Genomic DNA, 20,850 nt, shown 5'->3' with positions numbered 1-20,850 from the left:
ATCAACTATGAGGAGGTGAGGAGGTTGTAGGGGAAATGTAAACAAATAATTGTGGTATCTTCATATTTGGTGTAGTGTAGAAGACAATAATATACTACAGTGGGGCCTTGACTTACGAGTTTAATTCGTTCCCAGACCGAGCTCGTTAAGGAGCTCGTTAACTCAAATTATTCTATCAACTCAATGCAAAAAATCGGCCGAGAGACAGCTGGTATCTCAAAAAACTCATTAGTCGGGACACTCGTAAGTCAAAGCCCCACTGTATTGAAATACAGCAGAAGGAATAACTCCCGTTGCTTGTGTTGAGTAGGTGGACTCGAGGCCATGAGAAAGCTTTTCTGGGCAATGACCATTTGAGCTGGTTCTTGAAGGTGAAGGCAAAGTTTGACAAATCGGCAGGTGTTGGCAAGGACATTTTAAGCTGATGGATATTCAGAATGTGCAGTTTTGTTGCACAAACAGTTCCTGAGCAGCTTCAATATATAGGCATGACTTACTTGGTTATACTCTGCTTTACTGCACTTCACAGAAATTGTGTTCTTTACAAAATGAAGGTTTGTGGTAACGCTGTCGAGCAAGCCTATCGGTGCCATTTTTCAACAGCATTTGCTCACTTTGTGTCTGTTACATTTTGGCAATTCTCACAATATTTCAAACTTTATTATTGTTATATTTGTTATGGTGATCAGTGATCTTTGATGTTACCGTTGTAATTGTTTTGGGGCACCAAGATCCACACCCACATATGTCTTGTGTGGGTTCTGGCTGCTCCACAGACCGATTGGCTGTTTCCCCGTGCTTCTCCCTCACTTTGAGCATCTCTATTTCCTGAGACATAGCAATATTGAATTTAGGCTATTTAATTACCCTACAATGGCCTCTCAGTGTTCAAGTAAAAGGAAGAGGAGCACGTCTCTCACTTTAAATCAAAATCTTGAAATGATTAGGCTTGGCGAGGAAGGCATGTCAAAAGCTGAGCTAGCCTGAAAGCTAGGCCTCTTGCGCCAAGAGTTAGCCATGTTGTGAATGCAAAAGAATAGTTCTTGAAGGAAATGAAAAGTGCTACTTCAGTGAACACACAAACAAAGCAGCCTTATTTCTGATATGGAGAAAGTTTCATTGGTCTGGACAGAATCTCAAACCAACCACCATATTCTGTGAAGCCAAAGCCTAATCCAGAGCAAAAGCCTAACTCTCTTCAATTCTATGAAGGCTGAGAGAGGTGAGGAAGGAATCTGCAGAAGAGAGGTTTGAATCCAGCAGAGGTTGGCTCATGAGGTTTAAGAGGAGAAGCTGTCTCTACAACCTGAAAGTGCGAGGTGAAGCAGCAAGTGCTGATGTAGAGCCTGCAGCATGTTGTCCAGAAGACCTAGCTGAGGCAATTAATGACGGAATGTAGATGAAGCAGCCTTATATTGAAAGCAGATGCCATCTAGTGCTTTCATAGCTAGAGAGAAGAAGTCTATGACTGACTTCAAAGCTTTAAAGGAAAGATTGAATCCCCTTTTAGGGGCTAAAGTAGCAGGTGACTTTAACTTGAAGCCAATGCTCATTTACCATTTTAAAGGCCCTTAAGAATGATGTTAAATCTATTCTTTCTGTGTTCTATAAATGCAACAACAAAGTCTGGATGACAGCAGATCTGTTTACAACATGGTTTCCTGAATAAACTGTTGAGAACTACTGCTCAGAAAAAAAAATTCCCTTTAATATATTACTGCTCATTGATAACACACTTGATAGAGCTCTGATGGAAACATAGAATGATATTAATGCTGCTAATACCAACATTCATTCTGTAGTCCATGGATCAAGGAGTGATTTTGATTTTCAGGTCTTATGATTTAAGAAATACATTCTGCAAGGCTCTCACTGCCTTAGACATTCCTCTGATGCAGCTGAGCAAAGTAAATTGAAAACCTTCTGGAAAAGATTTACCATTCTAGATGCCATTAAGAACATTTGTGATTCATGGGATGAAGTTAAATAACAGGAGTTTGGAAGAAGTTGATTCCAACCCTTACGGATGACTTTGAGGGGTGGAAGACTTCGGTGGAGGAAGTAACTGCAGATGTGGTGGAAATAGCAAGAGAACTAGCATTAGAAGTGGAGCCTGAAGGTGTCACCAAATTGCTGTAATGTCTGATAAAACTTTAACAAATGAGGAATTGCTTCCTACGAATGTGCAGAAAACGTGTTTCTTGAGATGGAATCTATTCCTGGTGAAGATTGTGTAAATGACAACAAAGGATTTAGAATATTACATAAGCTTAGTTGATAAAGTGGTGACAAAGCTTGAGAGGATCGACTCTAATGTTGAAAGAAGTTCTACTGTAGGTAAAGTACTATCAAATAGCATTGTATGCTACAGAGAAAATCATTCATGAAAGGAAGAGTCAATAGATGCAGCAAACTTCACTGTTGTCTAAAGAAATTGCCACAGCCTTCAGCAATCACCACCCTGATCAGGCAGCAGGCATCAACATTGAGGCAAGACCCTCTACCAGCAAAAAGCTTATGTTTTGCTGAAGGTTCAGAGGATGGTTAGAATTATTAGCAACAAGGACTTGTAAAGGTATGTACATTGTTTTTAAAACATAAGATTGTTGTATACCTAATGAATTACAGTATAGTGTAAACATAACTTTGGTATGCACCGGGAAAGCAAGACATTCCTCATGTACCTCATTGTTATAATTTGCTTTACCGAAGTAGTGTGGACCCAAACCCACAATTCCTCCAAGTTATGCCTATACTAGGCATCATGTTAAAGGATACAGGATGAGTAACAGATGGCCCCTGACTTCTAGGAATTTCTAGTTCAGTGAAGTCAATTGGCCAATGGCCATATACTTTTCACAAAATGATAAAACTGCAATATATTATTTATTAGATATTAGCCATACGTCAGGCAATTCATGCTCATTGCTCATTGAAATCCCCACCACCCACTTCATAATCTGTGAAACCGAGGCTTAGAAAAGCTAGTTTGCTCAAGGACAAATAGAAATTAAGATATCAAGGCTGAATTTTATCAGGGAATACTATCTTTTAAGGGGAACATAGAAGAAAAAGAGATTCTCTAAACAGACTGTGCAAGGTTTACAGCCTGAGCTTCCAAGTTCATATTTCATTTACTTTGGTGAAAACAAAGTTTAAAGGGAAAAGTCATGGTCAGTAAGTTCATTTTGTATGTAATAGAATTGCTGGAAGCAGCTATAAGCCCTTCTTCTCTATCAACTGTGAAAAGACACATTTCCTTTCTCTTTTTTGTTCATATATTTAGGGAGTTTTAAAATATCTATTATTTTTTTTATTTTTAGCAGCTTTCTACTTAGTTTTTTATTTTTTTAAATTTATATTCTGGAAACCCTTTGTTATTTTCTGACATTTTACCCTTTGGATCAACTTTTGCTTTTAGTGGTTCTCCCATCTATGAATTCATCTTTCCTATCATTAAAAAACAATAAAAATCAAATCACATTATAAACTGCATTTGAGGGAAAAAATCATCTTTGAAATTGGAGACAAAATTGTACTGTTCAATTTCAAACTCCAGTTACCAGCCAATAGCTGATTACATGCCCTTGGTAACCTTCTAATGAAACCACTACCAATAACAAAGGGCCAACTCATCTCTCGCCTCCCAGATTACATGTAAAGGGCATCAAGCTCATTGCTGCTGAGAACAATGAGTCGGTTAATAAATATATACTGAAGGAATGAATGAAGAAGAGAGATTGGTTCTTGGTGAACTGCATCAGGATCAAATTATCCATCCTTGGTCCAATACGTCCTTATAAATACATCCCTTATGCAAAAGTATGATTATGTTTTCTTTGAGCTGTCTGTGTTGCTAGTGATAAACAAGGAGTCTGGAGTTTTCAACTCTCGCTGTACCATTTCATTGGCATTATGTGAGCAGAATCTCTATGAAAAAACTATATTTTCAAGGGAAGAAAAATTAAATACGCTAGGCTGAATCTGACAACAAACCAAAGTGAATCCCATTAGCCAGCTGGACATCCTAAATGGAACAGTTAATCCTCTGATGTTGGCAATTCTTTCCATATCTGCTGGTGACAGTTCATTTTGTGCAGGGAATATCTAAAAGCAGACAGCCTGTGTGAAGGGTGACAGGGGTTGAACTGGTCATTAACTGCATATGTAAGTTGCTATTCATTACTAAATTCATTGCCGATCACTGCACATAAACCTCAGTGCATATGATTTTTTAAATCTATGTGGCGATCTTTGAGAAAATCACTGAGGGGTTTCTAAATACCTTTCACTTATGTTGTCTATTTTGTAATGTAATTAAGATTAATAAATAAAATATACTGTTCTATTGTTTTATAAAGGTAATTACATATTTTCAGTAGATTTTTAGTTTATAATAACCCTATAGAGAAATTAATATTAAAAATAAGAAAATATGGGTTGCTTCTGTATTTGCAAAGCATAGATAAAAAAAACATTAGTTTTGCTCCATATTGAATGGAAAAATCAGGGTATTCATAAATATTAGATTTTTCAAGGTAAAAAAATACCTTTTTGAAAAATGGCCATCTTACTTCAGTATTAGAAACTTTTAGTGCATCAACAATAGTGCATCACTTGGTTTCAGGTTTTAAATAGTGCATCACTTGGTTTCATATAAAACATTTTGGGGTTTTATTGCTTAGTTACTCAAAATTTAGGCATAATGTTGCATGGTAATCTCGAAAGATACATATGATTCATCCAAATTGCTGAAATGTCTTCACTAGCAAGTTTATTTTAAGAATGTGCATAACAGACCAATCCATGAAATCTTTATGTAAAAATAAACTATGAATGTCAAAAACCATTAAAAAAAAACCCTCTAAATTTCAGAGAAAACATTACATAGGCAAGAGCAGCTGATTCTATTTTCTTAACTATTAGTGCAATTACTACTCCTACTGCCCCTACTATTAACACCTCCCCAGCACCTTCCACATGGGGTGCTTTTCATATGCACCAGGCAGGCTCAATATGTGTTACATCTATTATCATTTTTTATTTAATTTCCACGATAATTCTATTAGGTGGGTGTTTTGGTCCATTTACTCTGCTGTAACAAAATATCATACACTGAGTGGCTTATTAACAGCAGAAATATATTGCTCACCATTCTGAAGGCTGGAATTCCAAGATCAAAGGTGCCAGTACAGTCAGGTCCTATTGAGTGCGGTCTTCCAGGTTGCAGACTGCTGATGTAGTGTATCCTCAATGGCAGAAGGGGTGAGCTAGCCTGTTATAAGGGTACCCATCCCATTCACGAGGACTCTGCCTTCCATGACCCAATCAACTCCCAAAGGCTCCACCTCCTAATACCATTATCTTGGGCATCAGGTTTTAAAAATATACATTTTGGGGAGACAAACCTTTAGACCATCGCAGTGGGTGCTATTTTAAAACTGGAAAGCAGGTTCAGGAGGTTGGTAAATAACTCAGGGTTACAGAGTTATTAGAAAGCTGAGCAAGCATTACTCTTGACTTTCAACATGCTCTCTTGTCTGATGTGTGAAGCTGTCTAGTGATGTCAACCTGGGCTCACTGAAGAACATTGATGGAGGCCAATTTACTGTGCATGATTTGTGGCTTTTCTTTTCTTTCATAGCCTCAGATGTTCAATGTTCTTCCTGTCTCAAAAGCTGAGCAAGCATTACTCTTGACTTTCAACATGCTCTCTTGTCTGATGTGTGAAGCTGTCTAGTGATGTCAACCTGGGCTCACTGAAGAACATTGATGGAGGCCAATTTACTGTGCATGATTTGTGGCTTTTCTTTTCTTTCATAGCCTCAGATGTTCAATGTTCTTCCTGTCTCAAGGCCCCCTCTCAGAAATGAATCTGTTATGACTTACTGTCATCTCTCTAAACTCATTGCTTTGTTGCACATGCTAGTACCTCTGGTTGGAACACTTACCATCCCCTTCTCTCTGCCTAACCATCTTTCTAGGCTGAATTAAATGCTCCTTCTAAGGCAACCAGAAATACCTGTACATTCTTTCATTGTGACACTTGTTACTGTTGTGTTGAAACAATCTCTGTCTATCCTCACCCACCTGGGCCATGAGGCAGGAATGTGAATTTTAGATTTGTAGATTCTCATTGATGTGCACATTAGTATGGTGTGTTTGTTTCTTGAGACATCCTCTTCTTTGGCTTTCTTGTGAAACATGCCCTTTGTTCTCCCCTCAGATCTCTCTGGTCACTCTTTCTCTGTTTCCATTTTTAGGCTTCTGGTTTTGTTTCCTTTCACCTCCATTCTCTCTTGAGGCATCTCTTCCACATGCTTTGCTTCAGTCACTGTCTACATGCCAACGTCCAGCCCAGTCTTTTTGTTGTGATCGCTCACTAACATGGCCGGATCTCTCTGGTCACTCTTTCTCTGTTTCCATTTTTAGACTTCTGGTTTTGTTTCCTTTTCACCTCCATTCTCTCTTGAAGCACCTTTTCCACATGCTTTGCTTCAGTCACTGTCTAAATGCCAACGTCCAGCCCAGTCTTTTTGTTGTGATTGCTCACTAATATGGCCATTAGGATAACTCACAGATATCTCAGCCTTCACATGTCCAAAACTCAACTACTGACCTTCTTCCTCTCCCCATTCCAGAGCCATTATTCCTCCCCTCAACAGCAGTAAAGCGCACACCTCTCCAACCCATTGCTCAACCCCTCACACTTCATGTTGAGTCTGTATCAAGCCATGCTGTCTTTATCTCCATCACCTAACTCAAATCCTTCTTTCTCCACCACTAGCACTCTAGCTCATACAACCATCTTTAGCTTCCTGAGGTACATGGCCTTTTAATTAGTGATTCTTTGTGTATTCTTGCTTCTTTCCAACTCATTGTACACAAAAGTCTTGGTAAAACTCAAACTGTAACTAAGATCACCTATTTTCATGTTTAGTTTTCTCACTATTACCAAAGGATAAAACAATGTTACCTGATTCATATTAAATATGAATTTTAGTGTGGCTTCTTAGATCCTCTTGTTCTCAGATCTCATTGATACCAACATCACATAAAAAATGATAAACAGATACAACTCGAACTCTGAAGGCCTTGTTTTTGCATTTTCCTGAAAGTTTTATGGGACACAAAATATATGTTTATCTCCAAATCAGTGAACAGTTAAGTTATAAAAAATTCTATTTGAATTGTCCAATTTGCCTCCACCAAAATTGCACTCCCTGTGGATGGTGCCATCTCTTTGTCTTCCCATCCCATACACAATAAACTTTCCTCAGGCTCCCCAGGAAAGTTTCTTCTGCTCTCCTGCACACACTTCCACTTCAAAATGTTATCTAGTAACATGAAAAAGCAAGCCCAAACAAGGGGCTCCCAATGTATCCCCCAACACGGTTCTAGAAGCACCTCCATCTTTTGCCACCAGACACGCTGACCCTTGCTCACCGTGCCTCTTTCTCATCTCACTGTTTTTCACATACTCTTCCCTTTGCCTGGAAAGTCTTCCCCCTACTCTTTCCACTACTTGCATATTAAATTGTATTCAGTTTTGTTCTGTTATAGTTTTATTATTAGGTAGGTGAGGGCAGAGTCTCTGTTGTGTTTGCAGCTATATCTCCCAAAACCTAACAGTGTCTAACATATGGCTGCTATTTTAAAAAATGTATTAAATAGATACATGAATACATGAGAGAATAAATTATGGAATGAAGTGAATGAAACATACAGTGCAGTCTTTTGAATGACTATGACTCAGAGGTGTTTGCATTCTAAGTTTTATTTTTATTTGTCTTCCCTGAGGAAAAAGCAAATGTCAGTGAGGAAATGTGGGTTTGGTTTGGATGTGTGCTATGTGTTGTGTGTATAATACTTCAACTTCTTTTTCTGTTTGGCAGAAAGGTGTCTTCTTTATTTCATTTATGTATATCCTTTATCCTTGGCCCTGATCTAAACCAATGGGACAACATCTGTGAAAGTTTGAATATATGTTCAATTCATGATTTCTATTCTATACTCTTTTATAAAATTATACTAATCCAGTAATATATATTCATATTAAATATGAATTTGAAGGTGGCCTCTTAGATCCTCCTGTTCTCAGGTCTCATTGATACCAACATCACATCAAAAATGACCAACAGAATACATCTCAAAATATATATCCATTTCAGAGGTCAAATACGAGATTCTCTGTGCTACCTCCTAATTGTAAATATGCATGAGATTATGAGAAAAGGGTATCTGAACTAAACTTTCTTCAATTATATGAAATCCTCTGTGACTTGCAACTTCATAGTCTTTAACCGTTTATTTTTGGGGAAAGTCTTTTCACTGGTAAATTTTAATGTCTGTAGAGGGGCCAAGAAAACTTCTGTAGCTCCCTCCCCAGAATCAGAAAATATTCATGCTCAGAGAACTATATATTTATGCCACTCTTTGGAAGGCCTGATGAAAATGGGCCTTAGGAACACTTCCAAGCAACTGCAGTTTTATCTGTGATTGCAATCTCTTTTCTCAGTCTTCAAAGGAATGTTGATGAGTGCTTGTAAAAATGGAAGCAAAGAAAAACTGTCATAGAATGGCAAATGACTCTTATGGATTGGGACTTTTACTGGTCCGCTGGTCAGGATTAAGACAAATATACATCAAAAATACATCTTTCAAGTTTTTGTCAAATTTCTAGCTGTGAATAGAAAAGAGGCCACCCACCAGGAGTATAGCCACTTTATAATGGCACAACTGTCCATCAACACATTTTATAACTTCCTCCCTCCCGCCCTCTCACATCCATCCATCCATTTAGTTATTTGTTCATTTGCACATGTTTTCTGAGAATCCATGCTATTCCAGGTACTGTACAAGTTACTAGGACATAATAACAAACAAGGAAGACATATTCCCTGGCTTTAGATTCCTTGGTGCTTATAGTCTATTGTGGGAAACAGAAGTCTTAGACAAATTACTACACAAATATTAAATAATTCAAATTGCATCAAGTGTTATGATCCATAATTATAGAATCCTCCTAGAGTGCACATTGGCAAGGGGGGATCCAACCTGGTCTGATGAAAATTTGGACATTTTTTTCCCTGTGCAAGTAAAAGTTTCTATGAGACTTGGTAGCCAAGTAGAAGTTAGCTAGGTAAAAGGGGGTGGGGTAGGTGTGGGAGTAGAGATAAAGTATTCGAGAAAGAGAGGACAGTACATAATACACCTGTCTGGGGCAGGAGTATGAAAGCATGCCTTCATAGTTTATTTTCCTTTCTAGCTTCTAGAGGCTATCCTTATTTATTGGCTCCATGCTCTCTTTCTCTACTTTCAATCAGAAAAGCTGTATCTCTCTGTGCCTTCCTTCTGTAGTCACATTGTCCTCTACTTCTTATTCTGTTTCTCCCTTCTACTTTTAAGTATCCTTGTGATCATAATGGGCCCACAGGGATAACCCAAAGAAATCTTCCCTAGTTTAAGACCACTGAGTAGCAATCTCATTTCCATCTGCAACCCTTTGTCATGTAAGGAAACGCACCCCAGAGATTAGAACCTGGTTATCTTCAGAGGCCTATTTTCTTGCCTAGTACAATATACAAGATCTATAGAAAAGAGAATCAATTGAAGTTACCGATTGATTCGATGTGGTAAAAAATAAAGATGGAAGTATAAAGGATGACTTTTAGGTTTCTGGTTTAAACAGGGAAATATAGTGCTTTTTGTTTACTAAAGTAGCAAGAATGGAAGAAGAGTCCATTTAGGAATAAAGTTGAGATTATGAGTCCAGGCTTAGGCTTGTTGAAATGAGGCAGCCAGCCAAGTGGAGATGCTGAACAGGCAACTGGATATATGGGGCTGGAGCTCAGAGAAGATGCTTAGATTGCAGGTACAAATTGTGATGTACAGATGATAATTGATGCCATAGAGATCACCTGCACAGAGTGTATATGAGAAGATAGCCCAGGCCAGAGAGTGGCCACCATTTCTATCCTACTAAGGTCTATTTACAAATCAGTAACATTCATCTAGCTTTCTACTTCCATGACTTCAGGATTTCAGGTAAAATATTTCAGGAAGCTTGTTATTCATTTTGATCTTAATAACTTCCAGGGAGTGAACCTTCATCCACTACTAAATCAAGTCTATCCTGCCATGCAATTATATCACTAACTTTTCATGTAAGGTGGGCAACTTGATCTTCCAAGCAAAATAACTTAGCAAGCTATGATGAAAACCAGAAGAATGCCAAGCAGAAAGTTATGACTGCTTTCAAGGATGGGCTGTTATCATTAATTCAAAAAACATGAAAGGTAAGTCTGCATTAATGAGGTGGCTGGAGCATACATAACTTTGTCCACTTTATGCTCAACCATGTCTTGTCTTCAATTCGCAGCAGCAGCAGCAGCAGCACTTAACTAGCTGTTTAGAGCAGGGTTGTCCCAGGCTAGGAGCATTAGCAATAATCTAGGAACCTGCTGAAATACAGATTCTTGGACCCCACTCCCAACCTATAAAATACAAACCTCTGAAGGTGGGGGTCAAGATACCTGTATTTTAACAAGCCCCCCAAGTGATTCCTGTGTGCACTAACATTTGAGAACCACTGGTTTACAGTGTAAGAGCTCCTGTATTAGCACAGGAAGAACCTTGGGCTATAAACTTTATCCAAGTGAGCAGCTTATTAGTATACAGCATCATTTATTAATCCTGACACAGCTCTTTGCCTGGGTCTTGCAAGGTTTTTTTTTACATGATCCCCCGCCTGTTTCAACCACTTTCTCAACTTTCTTACTATTTCTTTTAGGACTCTTGAAGAGTGAGAATCACATATCCTTTCTGGGTAGTATTACAAGCTCTACTGTTGCATTCAGGCTTACTTACAATGTAATGTACCGTACCGATGCACCAAAATTAGTTGCTTTCTCTCCCAGGGCTTGGAGCCAGGAATCTTTCTGAACTGGCTCTTGTCAGATATCTCTTTAAAAATTTCCCCAGTGGCCTCCCTTGCCTCTCATCCTTATTTCTTTTATACCTTTTCATTTCACATTGTTTACCTTTCTCTGTTCTCTGACTTCTCTGCCAGGTGCTATAATAATTTCCTTGACACATATTTACCAGCCTTTGCCATTGCATTTAGTTTATGGAAGCTGTCTCTTATGTATAGAAAAAAGAAATATTTTGAATATAACAGGGAAGGGGAATATTAATTATACATTTACCAAGTTTTAAGTGTCTAACACTCAACAGTTTGGGCTTTAGAGTCAAAATATCTGGGCAATTAAATGGTGATTGTAGCCTTTTTATCATATATAGATTCCATCCATTCACTATATTTTTCTGAGTTGTCCTACATTCAAGTACATGTTTTTAATGTTGTCTGTCTTCTGTGCTGATGCTATAAGTTTGCTATTAAAATATGTTAAACTATATTTTTAAAAAAGAATATCTGTGCTCAAATCCTACCTCTATTACTTATTTCCTGTGTGACCTTAAGCTATTTTAGCAATTCTGAGCCTCAGTTTCTGCAGCTTAAATATGGAGAGAGTACCAGTACCAGAGAGTTCTGGTCTCAGAGGGTTCCTGAGAATATTAAATGGGATTCTGTACATGGAGTGCTTAGCACAGTACCTGGTAACTGTAAACATTGGCTATTATTATAAGGAGGGGAATGGATTTTCAGATCATGTCTTAGTCCATTTGGGCTGCTAAAACAAAACACCGCAGACTGGGTGGCTTGTAAACAACAGACACTTCTTTCTCACAGTTCTGGAGGCTGGAAGTCCAAGATCAGGTGCCAGCGCAGTCCGGGGAGGGCCCTCTTCTGGGTAGCAGAATTCTCACGGGGTCTTCACAGAGCCAGAAGGCAGCTCAGGAGCTCTCTGGGGCCTCTTTTACTAGTATATTCCCTTCATGAGAGCCCTGCCCTCATGACCTAATCACCTCTCAAAAGCCCCAGCTCCTCATAAACCCTGGGCATTAGGTTTTCAACATGTGAATTTTAGGGGAACACAAACGTTCATTCAGACCGTTGTAGTTTACAAGCCAACTTTGATGTGTCCTAAAGAGAGTTTCCTTTATTACGTAATAGCTTATCACTACTGATTCAGACTAAGCTGGTGATGTCATATGTCATCAGAGCAAATTTTAAAGTGATCATAACCCTAGTAGGTGCTAATAAATATTAACTCAATTTTATTTAGAAACACTTTTTCTGATCTAATCAGTTTAAAATCCACTGAGCCTCTTTAATTGCATTTCAGTCATTCATTGTCATTAACTTTGAGTTTTAATACTCTTTAAAATCGACGCCTTTCTCTGGCCCTCACCATCATCTTTCTGTCCCTCAAAGCATTTTGAGTCACATCATTTGTTTCAGTTACACATTTTAGATTAGAGTAGCCAAATTATCTCCATCTGTCTTAGGAATTTGACAAATCATAAAATAAAAAAATTAAGAAGAATTTCTAAGTTAGCAATATTGAAATGATCTTTTGGCCCTTTAATCAGTTGAATGGCATCAAAGAGTGTTTGACACTAAAGTGCTTTCCATTCCATTCCATTTGCCATTAGCATGACAAGTCACTATATTCATATTTATTCCACCTAGGAGGTTCAGATGTATTATTTATGAATTTTATTCCTCTCTTTGCATGAAATATTAAGGCTCGATATATACAGATGTAAAAGGAAGTGCTGACTTTCATTTAATAGTAACAGGAAAACCTAGTGGCAAAAACATTTCATGTTTAAAGGGTAGAAGCTGTGATGGACTGATTTGTTTATTCTATTTTATGAACTTTAAAGCCAAAGAGTCTGTCAAACTTCTGAAATATGAGACAAAGATGAGTACAGTCTCAGGAAAAAACAACCCAGGGCGAGAGTTGGCGATTCTACTTTTAGTCTTCAACTATGCTAGCAGTGAAATTAAGGAATTGGTCTAGTTGAAATTATTCACAAGTGTCACAGTGAACCCTTTGGCTATCCTAGACTGTACTAACTGCTTGTGGATTAAGTAGAGTAACAAAAAAAAATCACATTACTTTAAAAAGTTGACCGAGTAGAGAAAAATATATACTTTTAAGAAAGTGTTTATTGATGCTATCTACATAAAAGTCCATGGATTCCACCTAGCATGTACTAAACAGGAGTCCCTCCCTTCTTTGGACCATGAGAATCACTCTATGCCAGTGGTCGGCAAACTGCGGCTTGCGAGCCACATGTGGCTCTTTGGCCCCTTGAGTGTGGCTCTTCCACAAAATACCACATGCAGGCGCGCACGTACAGTGCGATTGAAACTTTGTGGCCCATGCGCAGAAGTCGGTATTTTGTGGAAGAGCCACACTCAAGGGGCCAAGGAGCCGCAAGTGGCTTGCGAGCCGCAGTTTGCCGACCACTGCTATGTAATAGCACCCTGTTCCCATGTAAAAATATTTAGACATAGACCACTCAAGCACTAGGTAGGTGGGCAAGCGGGTAAAGAAGGGAAGAGAAAGCAAAATACCACAAGCTGTGACTCACTCAATTGCTGAGTAATTCATTTCTTACCTAACTGTGGGGTTGGTGAGGAGGAGGCTTATTAAAGGAAGAGTGGTCTGTTTTAAGCAAATGTCGCAACTTTTTACAGAAGGTAAAGGGTAGGATGAGTGGGAGAAGATATTCCATTTCCAAAATGTTAAAATGCAAAAATAAATAAATATATAAATAAAGAGTGCGTATAAGAATAAAAAACATGTAGGAATATACTCTAGTAAGCAGTTTATATGATGTTTTGGTCCTTAAACTGTTATCTTGGAATCAAGTTTATATGTTTGAATAATGTACTCTACTATGCCTTACTTCATATCCAAATCAATTGCAAATCAGTCAATATTATGTTCAAAATATATCCAATAACTTGTCCTTAGATAGTGCACAAGTCTCTGAACTGATCACCCATTTCCATTGTCATTTCCTACAATCTATTCTCCACACAGTGGGGTGCTTTAATGTGAGTATGATAATGTCAAACCCTCAAACACACTGAGAGAAAAAAAAATCTGAAGTTCTTTTGTAACTTAACCTACATGGCCCTCCATGTTTCCTACCACTGGCTCTCAGCTCTGACCCACCCCATAGCTCCCACATCACTTACTGGTCTTCAAATACCTGAACACACGCTAGTCTTAGAGCTTCACAAGAGCTTAAGTATATCGATCTTAATAGTAAGTAGTGAAAAAAAAATGCACAGTTTAAAACAAAGGACTTGTTAAATAAATGAGTCTATGAGCATGAAAGGAGATATAAAGTCATTACAATTTTGCTGTGGTGACATAAATTAATAATGGAAAACGAGCTTTGATGTAATGTTAAGTGAAAAAGATACAAAACTGGATATAGATTATAACCCAGTTGTAAATTTATCAGTATACATATCTTTAAAGTACTTTCATTTTGCAAAAAAAAAAAAAAAATCAGTGTTAATTAACACTAATATGCAGACCTCTTTTTTAATTTAATTGCTTAATTTGAGGTCGTTTAATGATCACTACTGCCATGATAATCTTCAGGCATAAACAAATTCAAGGTGCCTGACCCAGAGATAAAATTTGGAAATAAATCAACTTTATCTTTGATCTCTACTCCTTTGTCTTTAAGTGTATTCTCTAGCTTCATGGTTTTCTTTTGTTTTCCTTTCTGCAGAATCAATCCTCAAAGCAAGAAATCTATCCTTACATATTTTTCTAAAATGATTTATTATTTGGCTCAGAATCAGGGGATGGTTGTTCTCTTATATTTTATTCATTCCAAAATTACTTTTGAAAGCAAATGCAGAAGTGAAAACTACTCTAAACAATGACTTCTATGTGAAGTATTTTTGAGTGATCAATCTTGGACAGCTGAGTAAGAACCCTTTTGTTGTCTTGTTACTGGTTAAGAGAAGAAGTTGTCCTTTCCAAGTAGTAATTTACATGTAAATAGCAATCACCAAATAGCAACAAGAGCATAACAATAATCTTGCAGCTGTTTGCATATCATTTGCTTCTTAGGGATCCCCAAGGAGAAATGTAAATGAATAACTATGGACAAATCGATCTATTTTCTTTAGCTGTAATAATATGTTTCTAACTTAACCTGTTTCCAGCTGAGAACAGAGCGATACTGTGTTTACACAACTGGACGGTTCCAAACTAAGTCCAGTAAGAATTTAGAACAATCTCTTCAGAGGGTGTTCATGTGTGTGTGCCTCTTATTTTTCACAGGAGATCACCCTGTAGGCATATGTGTTACTTGGTGAGTGAAGTCAGAGAATATCTGGAATCATTTTTTTTCCAGTTTTTTTTAAAGGAGACTAAAAGTGCACACTCTGATGTCGTTAATGTAGAAAATTTCTCTGGTTTATGAAATATAAATTTAAAAGGCCAGCCACAGGATTTCAAATGTATTCTAGTTAACAATGTAATTTGACAAATATAAATAGCATATGTGAATAAATGCTCTGTAGTTAATGAAAGCTACTTCCATGTCCATTTTATAATTTCAAAATAAAAGTAATAATTATACATAAGATACATTTAAAAACAAGATGGGTATTCATGAAGAGAGAAAACATAACCTACTCATTAAAACAGCTTATTATATTCCAAAGCCTTTGATTATGGTCAATGCTGTCAACCTTTGTATGATCAGGTAATTTTGCAAACCATAAAATATGATGCTAATATAAAATCAGTTTCCAAAATGAAAAAGACGTATTAAAATTCACAGCAATTACAAATCCTCATTAACTCAGCACAGCTGAAGACAATAGATAAGTCTAAAATGCTGCCTGGTTTCAAATCAATTCCCTGTTATTGAATAGTTTGTACTCAGTAATTTATTATTGACTCAAAGAGTCATTTGCATTTTATATAAATGGCATTTCCTCATGACTATGACCAAATAATAACAGAAGGGCATGGTTAAAAGATACTGTAGTCTCATGAGCCATACTATCTTTACACCAGCTTTTATAGTTTTTTTCCATCTTTGTTTTATATCGATCATAAGAAATTCAGCATCAGTGGAGGTCAGCATCTTTCATTCTGCTTTAGTAGTGGCAGTTTAGTCTGATGGTAGCTAGGGAATCTCCTGCGATCCCCCAAAAGGATGTATCAGAAATAAAACATAAGTAAATTTAAACTAGCTACTTTCAAAAGCACATGATATCCTTAAAAGTAATACACTTTCTGTTGTTTTTTATTTTATGTATTTTTTCCCGTTTTTTTTTAATATATCTTATTGAGTTTTTTTTTGAATACACTTTCTGTTGTTTTTTATTTTATGTATTTTTTTTCCTTTTTTAAAAAATATATCTTATTGAGTTTTTTTGTGTTGTTTTTTTCTACAGAGAGGAAGGGAGAGGGATAGAGAGCTAGAAACATCCATCAGCTGCCTCCTGCACACCCCCTACTGGGGATGTGCCTGCAACCAAGGTACATGCCCTTGACTGGAATCAAACCTGGGACCCTTCAGTCTGCAGGCCAATACTCTATCCACTGAGCCAAAAAAGTTAGGGCTGTTTTATGTATTTTATTATTGACTAGAAGCCCAAGCCCAGTGAGTGAGATTCGTGCTCTGGGGGGTGGGGGGGACCCCCTCAGCCCGGCCTGTGACCTCTCACAGTCCAGGACCCCCTGGGGGATCAGGCCTAAGCTGACAGTCAGATATCCCTCTCACAGCCCCAGACCCCTTGCTCCCACCACTGCAGCTGCACTCGCCAGCTATCAACCAGGCTTCTGGCTGAGCAGCACTACCCCTATGGGTAGGCACTGACCACCATGAGGCAGTTCCTGCATTGAGCGCCTGCCCCCTGGTGGTCAGTGCACATCATAGCAACCAGTCATTCCGCTGTTCAGTTGATTTGCATATTATGCTTTTATTATATAGGATTTTTTTTGAGAGAGAGAGAGAGACATTGATTTGTTGTTCCACTTATTTATGCATTTATTGGATAACTCTTGTATGTGCCCTGACTGGGAATCAAATCCAAAACCATGGTGTATTGGGATGACACTCTTATCAACTGAGCTACCTGGCCAGGACCTTTAAAAAAAAAATTACAGTTCACATTCAATATTATTCTGCAATAGTTTCAGGCATACAGCACAGTGGCCAGATAATCAGATATTCCACAAAGTGGTCCACTGATACTTCAAGTACCTACCCTGCCCATACACAGTTATTACAAAACTAGAGGCCCAGTGCATGAAATCGTGCATGGGTGGGGTCCCTTGGCCTAGCTGGCAGTCGAGGCCTATTGGGGGGGTTGGCTGGCAGGGGGGAGGGGGTGCAAGAGGTTGGCCGGCTGCCCCCCAAATCAGGGCCATTGTGGGGGGGGGCATCCAGCTGAGGGGAGGGACTGCGGGAAATTGGCCAGCTGTGGGAAGTTGGCTATGGGAGCGCACTGGCCACCAGGGGGCAGCTCCTGTGTTGAGCGTCTGCCCCCTGGTGGTCAGTGCACATCATAGTGACTGGTCGACCGGTCGTTCTGGTCATTTGGTCGTAACAGCCACTTAGGCGTTTATATATATAGATTATTGAACACGTTCCCCATGTTGTAATTTACACCTCTGTGACTATTCTGTAACCATCAAAGGTAGCTATAATAGTAACTCATATAGTTTTGACATGTTAGATATTATCTTCAATTTTGTCAAACCTCTGTAAATCAGGTATTAGTATGCCCATTTCATGGATGGGGAAAGAAAAACCCTGAATTTCAACAAGTTAGATAAATTTTCCCAGTTCATATTGAATCTACGGATTCTGTTACACAGCCCAAAGCAATTATACAGAGAGAATCAGGTTCTCATATGTAGTCTAATGAAACTCATAGCCCAAGATGCCTTACATATTAATGCTTGAGTGGAGAGGCACTGTATTCAAGTGACACATTCATTCACTTATCCAAGTAAATAATATTTATTACTATTTGGATATTCATTATTAAATAACTAATAGATGTTGTATTAAGTAATGTATAGATACAATAAAACACATGGTATATTTAAATAGAATGCTAGTCTTAAAAAATATGGCCTGGACAGCGTGGCTCAGTGGTTGAGCATCGACCTATATCCAGGAGGTTATAGTTCAATTCCTGGTCAGGGCATATGCCCCGGTTGTGGGCTCAATCCCCAGTGTGAGGTGTACAGGAGGCAGCTGATCAATGATTCTCTCTCATTACTGATGTTTCTATCTCTCTCTCCCTTTCCCTTCCTTTGTGAAATCAATAAAAATATATTAAAAATATATGACTTGCAAAAGTTAGTGAAGTGATTTTCCAATAATTTCGAAATCTAAGTACTCATAAGCCCTGTTATCTCAACCCTAGTAACCATAGTGACAGCTACTATACCTTGCTCAAAGAGACTTCAGGAGGTGGAAAAGATTTTACTAGAGTGGGATACTGGAAGTGACCCTGGGGCAAAGAGACTAATATTAATTGAGCACATGCTATATGCTAGACACTTCATACATAACCTTTCATGTAACCCTCTCAGAAACACTGTTTTGCAATAGGTAGTATTGTATCAGGGAACTTTACAGGTTTTGTGTGCGGGTATTTTTCTTTTCATAGAAGAATATTATGATGTAAATATAACAGTGGAGTCATCATACGTGATGACTCCACTGTTATATTTGTATCGCCTTCATTTTGCAGGACAGGTAATAGACGTTCAGGGTAGTGAACTTACTCAAGGCCACAAAGAAAATCGGTGCTCATGTCTGATCAAGACCTACTAGAACCCAGGTCCAGGACCCTTACCTCGAATGCTTAAGGCAGTGGTGCACAGTGGTTCTAACTGGCACACCAGGTTCTTGCCTAAAATCTCCTCAGAAGAAATAAGAGCAGTTTCCTTTGCCAAGAGAAGAAAAGGATGTGCTTATTTCAGAATCCTTTACATTTTCTTTCTTCATTTTTTTTTTCTGAACACACACCCAGCCGAGCAAGCAGTGCTGAATGTGTGATTTTGACGGACACATTTACTGGAAAAAAGTCAAGGAAGCTGAGAATCTCCTCACCTGCCACCTGCGATGTGCTTTCAAGGCAGTCAATTCAATTTGCTCTATTTTTCCCAAAAGAGCTTCTTGGAAGCAGCTATCTAGTATTTCATTCGTGTTTGCTATGTGCCAAAGCTTTCTCTTTAAAATTACCTTAAATCTTATATTTTACTTTCTATCATTCATTCAAACGTGCTAGAATAACTGTGCAAATACACATCTAAAATAATATAGGACATGCCTTCCAAAGATAAGATTGGTCAAGAATAATAGAATAAGAATAATAAAAGTATAGATATCATTATATTATTATATAAAGAAAAGTAAATTTGTTACAGGTATTTATACTTTCTAGTTGGCTCTCAGAAGCTATTTTTATTCACACCAAGAAAAAAAGGAGGGTTTACACTTTTCTTTCTCTTCTCAGGTAACCAAGTTCATGTCAAATCCCTTTTTTATACTTCAAATATTTTTTTTTACCTTTAAGTTACAATTGATATACAATATACTATTAATTTCATGTGTACATCCAGTGATTAGACATTATATAATTTACTAAGTGATCACCCTGATAAATCTAGTACCCATCCGACACCATACATAGTTAACTACAATATTATCGACTACATTCCCTATGCTGCACTTTACATCCCCATGACTATTCTGTAATTACCAATTTGTACTTCTATTCTGTAACTACCAATTTGTACTTCTTAATCCCTTCACCTTTTCACCCAATCCCCATTCCCCCTCCCATCTGGCAACCATCAACATGTTCTCCATGTCTATCAGTCTGTTTCTGTTCTGCTTGTTCATTTATTTTGTTTTTCAGATTCTACATGTAAGTGAAATCATATGGCATTTGTCTTCCTCTGTGTGACTTCTTTCACTCAGCACTAGATCCTCTAGGTCCACCCATGTTGTTGCAGATGACAGAATTTCATTCTTTTTTATGGCTGGGTCATATTCTATTGTATATATGCACCAATTCTGGTGCCCACTGAGACCACCCCTGAGTGTGTCACTTGTGTAGGTGGTGAGGTGGCACTTTCAGGTGGTCTGAAGCCGTCTTAGAGGTGAACTGGCTCTGGGGCCTCCCAGGAGGTACAGGCCAAGTTCAATTGCCACCTATGTTCTGCTCAGGGCCACCTGAATGAGCTACAGAGCAATCTGCACATGGCTGCTACTTGTGCTGGGCTTGAAGGAGCCAAGAATGGTCAAGCTGGGAATCAAGGCCAGCTGCATATAGTACCAGACCTGGGGCCATGTGGAGAGCAGCCACAGTGGTCTGACAGGATCAAGCCTCAGAATGACTTGTGGCAACGCCACATACACATCCCAGCTTGGAGGGCAAAGCCCTCCCAGCACAATTATAGCCAAAAGGCTATGGATGTAAGCTTGACCTTATAGTCTGACCCTGCAGTCCTAGGTAGCTAAGGGATGTGGGCTGCAGGGAGTGCAGCAAGTGCTGCCTAAACAAGGCTTGATAGAGTTCAGAGAATGGCAACAACAGGAAAGAAGCAGATTTGAAATTCGCAAGAACATTGTAAACATCTTGCCCTTGTTTTGCTTTGTGTGATCTGACTATAAAATAAAGCTTCAGCTTACAGCAGTGGTTCTCAACCTTCCTAATGCCGCAACCCTTTAATACAGTTCCTCATGTTGTGGTGACCCCCAACCATAAAATTATTTTCGTTGCTACTTCATAACTGTAATTTTGCTACTGTTATGAATCGTAATGTAAATATCTGATATGCAGAATGTATTTTCATTGTTACAAATTGAACATAATTAAAGCACAGTGATTAATCACAAAAACAATATGTAATTATATATGTG

At 38.3% G+C, this 20,850-nt stretch overlaps 1 protein-coding gene across 1 annotated transcript in view; it reads right to left on the bottom strand.

The window, feature by feature from the left end:
- Window positions 1-20,850, bottom strand: part of CNTN5 (contactin 5) — a 1,092,962-nt gene that overhangs the window by 176,964 nt on the left and 895,148 nt on the right. The window lies entirely within an intron of this gene.

The sequence above is a fragment of the Myotis brandtii genome, unplaced genomic scaffold (genome assembly GCF_000412655.1).
Source record: "Myotis brandtii unplaced genomic scaffold, ASM41265v1 scaffold37, whole genome shotgun sequence".
Lineage (NCBI taxonomy): Eukaryota > Metazoa > Chordata > Mammalia > Chiroptera > Vespertilionidae > Myotis > Myotis brandtii.
The sequence above is the reverse complement of the archived record's forward strand: the minus strand, read 5'-3'. Positions and strand labels throughout refer to the sequence as shown.